The sequence below is a fragment of the Sabethes cyaneus genome, chromosome 2 (genome assembly GCF_943734655.1).
Source record: "Sabethes cyaneus chromosome 2, idSabCyanKW18_F2, whole genome shotgun sequence".
NCBI classification, from domain to species: Eukaryota; Metazoa; Arthropoda; class Insecta; order Diptera; family Culicidae; genus Sabethes; species Sabethes cyaneus.
In genome coordinates, this window is record NC_071354.1 from 80,430,225 (window position 1) to 80,439,028 (window position 8,804).

Below are 8,804 nucleotides of genomic sequence, written 5' to 3' on the forward strand. Positions count from 1 at the left end.
AAAAACTCACTTTGGCGCATCACTCGGGAAGGCACATTGAAGCGTAGTTTGCTCAGTATATCCGCACAGTCGATGTTGCCTTCTAGGACGTCGAAGATTAACATTCGTTGTAGGAATACTCGCCTACTTGACAACGTTTGTAGGCCGATTAGCATGCAGCGACTTTCATATGGTGGTAGGTTTATTCTATCCCTCCAGCCAATATTCCGAAGAGCGTATCGAATAAATTGCCGTTGCACACGTTCGATTCGGTTGATGTGGACTACATGGTACGGTGCCCACACTTGCACTCCGTACTCTAGAACACTGCGCACGAGCGAGCAATACAGGGTCTTCAAACTGTAGACATCAGCAAAAAACTTTGTATTTCTTCTCAGGAACCCCAACATAGCGTATGCCTTAGCCGTGACAGCGGAAATGTGTTCTACGAACCTTAGTTTGCTGTCAATCAGAATTCCCAAATCCTTCACAGTCGTCTTACGTTCCAAGCTAGTTGCTGCCATGAGGTAGTCAAACACAATTGGTGCACGTAACCTGGTGAATGATATTATGCAGCATTTGTTCACGTTTGCTTCCATTCCGTTCCGACTGCACCAATCCATGAGCGTATTGATATCCGATTGAAGTGCGCAACAATCTGTCAGCGTCGTAATTACTCGGTAGAACTTGAGGTCGTCAGCGTATAACAATTTTGGCGACTTTAATTTCCAACATAAATCGTTAATAAATAAAACAAATAGCAATGGCCCCAGGACGCTGCCCTGAGGTACACCGGACTGAATTTGGAATGGGCTAGAGCAGACACCGCAAACCTTCACTGTTGAGCTCCGATCCGTAAGATAAGACAGGATCCATTGTGTTATCCATTCGGGTAACCCTATTCTTTTGAACTTCTCAACCGCCAGAATATGTGGAACCTTGTCAAAAGCTTTGGCGAAATCGACATACACTGCGTCGATCTGTTGTCGTTTTTCCATTTTGTCCACAAGAGTCGAAACGTAACTTAGCAAGTTTGTTGTGGTCGAGCGTTTTTTCATAAAACCATGTTGATCCGTAGCAATTATGGATTTAACAGATTGGTACAGTTCATCGTGCACCATACTTTCAAACACTTTAGGTAAACAGCTAAGAATGGAAATCCCACGATAGTTCTCCACCTCGTTAAGAGAACCAGATTTGTGAATCGGTGTGATTGAGGCAGATTTCCAAATGGTTGGAAAGTACCCCTCTGCGATCGAACGGTTAAATATGATACTGATAGGGTACGCTAGAGCACCAGCACAATTTTTTACGAAGAACGGTGGCAGCTCATCAGGACCGGGTCCTTTTGATCCATCGATGGATTGCAGCTTAAGCAGGACATCGTGGGGCGAAAAATTCATTCGAAGCATATTTACATCATACTGCGGAATACTGTCCAGGTACGCTTCAGACAAAGGTGGTGAGTTATTACTTGACACACTTTGAAAGAAAGACGAGAACATATTCACGGACTCCTGTAGCGTGGCCGCATCGATTCCCTGGTAACGCATGTTTTCCGGTATCCCTTTTGTAGATTGACGGTCTTTAACGTAGCTCCAGAACGATTTTGGGTCAGCTTTTACATTTCCTTCTATGCGACGAATGTAATCGCGAAAGCTTGAAGCGTTCAAAGAGTTGAATTGAGCCTCAATTTCACGCATTTCAATTTTTCGCGACTCACTCCGACACTTGAAGTAACGCTTTCTGGCTTTCCGAAGACGATTTCGAAGATTCCGAAGGTTAGCATTCCACCACGGCAGATTTTTGCGAAATTCACGTTTCCTTTTTCTTAACGGTACATTTGTTCGAAAGATATGAAAGAGCTCTTCGTAGAAACGAACAACTACATCATCAATGGATCCAATAGCTAATAATTGATCCCAGTTCACTTGTTGAATTAACTCCTTCAGCCGTGCCATATCACATCGATGGAAATCAAAACTTACAATTTCTTCTTCTTTGTGATTACGCTCAACATTTAATTTTAACACAATTGGCATGTGATGACGGTCAATTTTCAACAGTGGTATCGGTGGTTCAAAAATATCTGCACAGACTGCACTACTTGTAAAAATCAAATCAAGCAACCTGCCATTGTCATTTACAAAGTAATTCTGCTGTTGCAGACCCGTAATTAACATAGATTCAACTAGTGCTAACTCAGGCTCGGTAGATGCATTTATCGGTAAAAAACAATTCATATCCTCGTCAAAATCCCATCTTAAGTGTGGTAGATTGTAATCACCCAGCACAATCATTTTATCGCGATCCCTGGCAAGCAAAGATAGTTGCTGAACGCAAGCCGAATGCATCTCATAAAGCACGGGATCAGAATTAGGCGGCAGATAGATGGCACAAATAAAAACATTACAATCATTCATCTCAATGCGGACAGCTGTTTGTTCTAACACATTAGCATCCGAGCAGATAACAGACGTGCTTTTTAAATTGGTTTTTACTCCGATCAGTACACCACCACCACGTTGGCATTGGCTGGTAGCAGAGTTTCGATCGCATCGATAGAGTGTGTAGCTATTTGTTAGCTCCGAGTCAAGTATATCACTCTTCAGCCAAGTTTCGGTAAACACTATGATATCATAATCACACGCACCGAGAGCAAGAAACAAATCGTTTGTTTTGGTTCGTAGGCCCCTAGTGTTCTGATAGAAAACGGTCAGTGTACGTAGTGCGGGTGGATCAATTGAGTGGTTATCAGCTGCTATCGTTTCGCTCGTTTGAATTTGCTCTGTCGTGTGTTCGTCTATCAGCGCGTCGTTATTGCATGGAATCTTCGGTCGGGACGGTGTGAGTGCGAAAATTATTTCGTGTTAAAAGTCCAGTGTCAAATTCACGAAAAACAATTCCCTTCTGCCATGACGAGCTTTGAAGGGCCAATTCCTTCAGGTGGAAACCAATGCCGACTTTAAACGAGACAAAAGTGAGTTCGGAAAGATTTTTACCTTTTGGAACGAGCTTCGTAACGTCTACAGTCTCATCAGTGTTAAGATTCATCTTCACAAGGTCCGCAATTTCTTTAACTGTTGCTTCAGGAGTGAAACCGGACAAATAAAGATGAAATTTTTTCTCTCGTTGGGAAGCAGCTAGTGGAATAGTTATATCCGCAGCAATTTCCTTCGTTCCTTCGAATTTGTTTACAACTGGAATGGCATTGTTAGGGCTTTCATCTTCCTCATGCATACGACGGCGTTTTCGTGTAGCCTGTGCAGTGAACAGCTGATTATCTGGTAATGATGATTGTGTATCTGATGTGAAGTTGTGTTGTAATATGGCGTTTATTTTGGCTGTGTTTTGCTCAATTTCACTCCGAAGCTCACGCAATATTTGGTTATGCTCTTCATTAACAAGCTGCAGTATATCCTTAGTCGATGACATTGTTTGGCGAAAATTAACAAGCTTCATTAGCTTAGAGCAAGCACTGCACATCCAGAAAATGTGAGATGATTTATTAATCTGGTCACGGGTGGCAGGAGTTAGATGGACGCAATTTAGATGAAACGATGAGTTGCAAAAACCGTTACAGGTGATTGTATTGGTATCGGCACTCAGTAGTTCGTTGGCACAAGAGCAGCAAATTTTGTTTGCCTCCATTATATCCATTATAAGCGATCACAAAATTATTTAACCGAAAACACAGATTATATCACAAATTATAGCTCAAGCGAATGTACTCCAGAATATTCCGGTGCAGCAATTGATGATGTACTCGATGAGATCAGTTAAATTAATTAAATAACGATATAACATAGAAAAAAGGCAAGAATTAGTACGATTCAAACAAAAGGACAACTGATTTGTTTACCTTACGATTCGATCAAAACCTTTCATTTTTCGTGACGCTCGCTAATAAGCGCTCAAAACCTTTCATTTTTCGTGACGCTCGCATTTTTCGATTTTTTAGAATGACACCCTATCCCAAAACTTGCCGTAAGACGTAGTCCTACGTCAAAAAATTACGTGAAGCAATGTTTTCGTCAGTGACAGTAACAGACGCATGGAAGAGTTTTAAAATCAGAGATGCTCTTGAGTTTATCGGCAAGAGCATCTCTGCTTTGAAACCTCAAACTTTGAATGCGTACTGGAAGTCTCTCTGGCCAGAGTGCGTTAATCCTGGGGCTCCTGGACTATCTGACAGTATTGCAGCAGAAATAGTCATCATTGCACATGCAATCGGCAAGGAAGGGTTTGAACAAGTACACTCAATGGACATTAAAGAGCTTCTACAAGACGATATTTTGGACAACGAGGAGATCATGGAAAAATTAAATAAATTGGAATGTGAAGAGGAAACGCGTATTTCGGAAATTAATTTAATAGATATAGAAGAGGGCTGGCAGCGAATCTAGCAGATCTTTTTTTAAAAATCAAAGAAGTAGTCCTACTTCAAAACAGATACTTCCATCGAAAGAGCAGTATCGTTCAAAAATAATTTAAAATTATGTAAGTATCGATACAACAAACTAAAAGAGGAAACAAAGTCTCAAACATCAGATGCCGCCGCTGTCGAAGTCGCGGACGAATCTTCAGAATCTGATGATGAAATCTTCAAGACATCATTGAAACGCTCTAACATTATTTATGATAGTGAGTAGAAATTACCAAGATAAAACGAAATTTCCACCAAATGTTCATATGTACAAAAATTAATATGTAAACATTGTTCCAAAATACAATTTTTTAATTTGATGACAACTTAACATTCGAACCCTTGAATATATTTTGATGAGACCATTTTTCTCAGCTTACTTGCTTATGTGTCCATGTTCGCCGGTCCGTCAGAACAAAGGGATGAAATCAGATCTTCACTGTTGACGATTAACCGCCATAACTTTTACCTGTCGCCAAGACAGATTCTCGTCTACAGCTTGGTTGTTGTTGGCTAACCTGCGTCGCCATGAGCCTCTGGGTGTGCCTCTTCTACGCTGTCCTTGCGTTCCAGTCGAGTGCTCCTCTGCAGATCTCATTCACTCCTTTCCTCAAGGTGTGACCGATGCACTTCCACCTACCTTCACGAATTTCTGTTGCTATCGGCCATTGATGACATCGACGATGGAGTTTCTCATTGGATATCCAATTGTCAGGCCACCAGGCACGAATCATATATCATAAGCACCGGTTAATAAATACAGTTCGGACTCGATTAACCGGGGATTCCGGGTGAAAAAAAAAATCATTTTTTGAAGTAGGACTACTTCTTTGATTTCTATATTGGGGTGCACTTTAGAAAAACGAAAAGGGAACATGTAACGAAAAGTGGTTATGGTTTGCACGCTTATAACTCAGTCATCCGTCAACAGTTTCTAGAGATATTGGTATCAATCGATTGGAAATTTTTCAAAAAATCCATTACAACACAGTAGATTACATGTTTCCCTAACAGACGTTTAATAATTGAGAAAATATGAGTCGAATATTTAATATTTCATTATTTGCAATTTTTTGCCTTCCCGCGTCAGTGCTTCCCTAGCATGGATGACAGAAATATATACGAGATGAGCTATGGGTTAAACTTCCTTTCCTTACCTTCTTCGGTCACCGGCTTTCGTTGGCGAAACATCAGCCAGCAGCAGCTAGCTTGCGACGCATCGGACAGCCAGTTTTCGAGACACATCGGTGGCAAATTGGCAATTTTAAAAGTTGTATTTCCACCATTTGTCTGCGGATCAACCTTACTGAAAACAGTAATTTTATTTATTGCTAGATTCCCGAGATATACCGAGATAAAGTCAACGGTTCACAGGTGTTGTACAAAATACAACAGCGCAAGTAAACCTTCCGTTACTGCGCAACTGGGGAATCTATTATATGAAATTCGTACAAAAATCACCGGATTTGGCATTGGAAGACGAATTGCTCTACATTCGTAGTCCTACTTCAAGCCTGCGCCCGTGCCACTAGGCATGGACCCTTATACTTTTTTAATAATTTTTTTTAAACAAAATGTTATAGTTTTCATGTTAGATAATCATTCTAGCATAACAAATACTGATTCACCTCCCTAAAGGTATCCTTTCCTGTATATGTATTTTCATTAGCGAGTAATAGTACCAATTTTTAAATTGTTGTGTGGTATGATTTATAATTCATCATCATCATAATCATCACCATCATCATCATCATCATCATCATCATCATCATCATCATCATCATCATCATCATCATCATCATCATCATCATCATCATCATCATCTTCATCATCATCACGATCAGCCATCATCATTATCATCAATGAAAAAAATCAAAGAAAGGAATTTTCTAACTTTAGGGTAAATTATTCAATACTAGAAAGAGATTTATGACACCTACAAGTCAAAAAACATGATATTCAAAAAAATTTTTAGTATAAAAAATATGATTCGATTATCCGGGTGATTCGATTATCCGGGCTGAACATAAAAATGAACAGTCCGGGCAATACCTTGTTGTTTTTGCGTTGTCTGCGCTGAGACGCACCACGTTTCGCAGGCACTGTGTTATCTACTATACCTATCATTATTACAAAATTCTTTCAGCGCAGAAACTTTTCAGTGGTATCACTTCGAAGGTTTAATTACGAAAATGGCCTATCAATTCACATGAAATGAATCTGGAGGAGAACTTTCAAAAACCTGGCAATAGGTCCCACTTGCCCCGGTAAATGGGTAAATGGGCCCTTCAAATTTGATTAAAAAGCATAAAATAACAGAAAATTGTGTAAGTTAATATACAGCAATGTTAAAGCATTGCAAGAAGCAATCAAAGACAATATTTGTACGAATGGTTCATCCAAAAATAGCGTAACAAAATCAGATCACACCGGATGACTTCATAATTTATATAAAACACAGATCGTGAGCAATTACGCTGTAATGCATTATTGTAATGAGATGTAGTTGAATATGTCACTGTTTCCAATTATTGCGAGAAATAATTTAGGATTAACCATTATTTAAAAGCTCGAAAATACGAGTATGATCTCTTTGTTTTACCAAGCCCAATTCGGTAGAGCTACTCACAAGAGATAGTTACGCTATAATAACAATAACACTTTATTGTTTCAATTCCAGTTGCAAATTTGCTTAATTATATCAAATTTGCCTTTCCAGATTCAATTAACATCGTTTAGGTGTATCCAAACTGTTTGTTCCCTCATAAGCTGTGCTAATGATCTTCTTTTTTGGGTGCTTTTGGTTTAGTCCTTTTCAGTTTTATTTTAAAGCTTTACTGATAGAAATATTATGTAATTGAACTGAAAATGTTCGGTAGTACACTGAAGCCGCTTTTTACGCGGTTTGTTTTTTACGCGACTATTTTTACGCGAATTTCGGAATTTGCGCGGTTTTTTTACGCGAATTTCGGAATTAACGTGGTTTTTTTTACGCGAATTTCGGAATTTACGCGATTTTCTTTTACGCGATTTTCGGAATTTACGTCTATTTTTTAAAAACGTCTATTTTTTCGCGTAGTGTTGAAATCCAGTTTTTTATTACGCGAATTTTTGGTTTTTTTAACGCGACTTTTGGAATTTACGCGGTTTTTGTTAACGCGAATTTCGGAATTTACGCGGTTTTTTTACGCGAATTTCGGAATTTACGCGGGTTTTTTACGCGATTTTCGGAATTTACGCGGATTTTTTACGCGAATTTCGGAATTCACGCGGTTTTTTATGCGATTTTCGGAATTTACGCTGTTTTTTACGCGGTTTTAACGCGAATTTCGGAATTTACGCGGTTTTGATTTACGCGGAACGTCTCCTTCGCGTAAAAAGCGACTTGAGTGTATTTTCATCTTTGCAATGGAAAATGACTTTTAAAATCGGTTAAAATTGTTAATCCATCAAAAACACATGAATGCACTAAAGCAGGTAGTAGAGTAAGTTAACCTATATAGTAAACCCTCTACCTGTAATGGACCCTCGGATAAAATTTCAGTATTTATTAGCTTATACTTCTTATTTTTGAGGATATATGACATGAAGCAGAATATACACACATTTGAGTTTATAAAATTTTAGCTGCATTTAATTATTAATGCTTTAAAATCGACATTTTCGACAAGTGAGGGTCCATTATACGGTTAACAATGCATAAAATGTCCCCATTAGCGGACCCTCTCCCTGCAAAATACACTAGAATTCCTATAAAGGACCCGGTCCTTATTCTGTTGTAAACCCAGAGGTGGGCACCGCTAACCGAAATTTTAGCTTCGCTAACAGCTAATCCGCTAAATCAAAACGTTAGCTTCGATAACCGCTAACCGCTAAATCAACCAAAAATTTAGCGAAAGCTAACGCTAACCGCTAAATTTGTTAGTACTGTAGATTTAGCATTACTTTGATCAGCGCTAATTTCGGTAATAAAAGAAAATTATTGTTGCAAAGGTCTAAGCAAAAGTACATGAATTAATTCCGTGAAAAAAATTGCAGGCAAAGTGTTTAAAGAACATTATCGCTTACCACATTAGCACATTAAAAAGGGTAAAAAAATATTTCCATGTGGCAAGACATAGATTTCGCGATTTTTCATTGGAGTTTTCCATCGCTGTGAAAAGTTTTGTGAAAGCTTTCCGAATAACATTTTCTCAGGATTGTTTAAAAAAAGTTACATTAATTTTCCTTGGTTGTTGTGAAAACTTTATTGCATTGATACTTGACCCAACACTGAATTTATAAAATAAGTGATGTCTGAGAAATCGAGGCCTCGAATTTTTTAAATATCGTTTTATTTGAGTCCGCGTACAAAAGTATTTCTCCACGGACTTGATGCAGTAATTTTTCTTACAAAAGT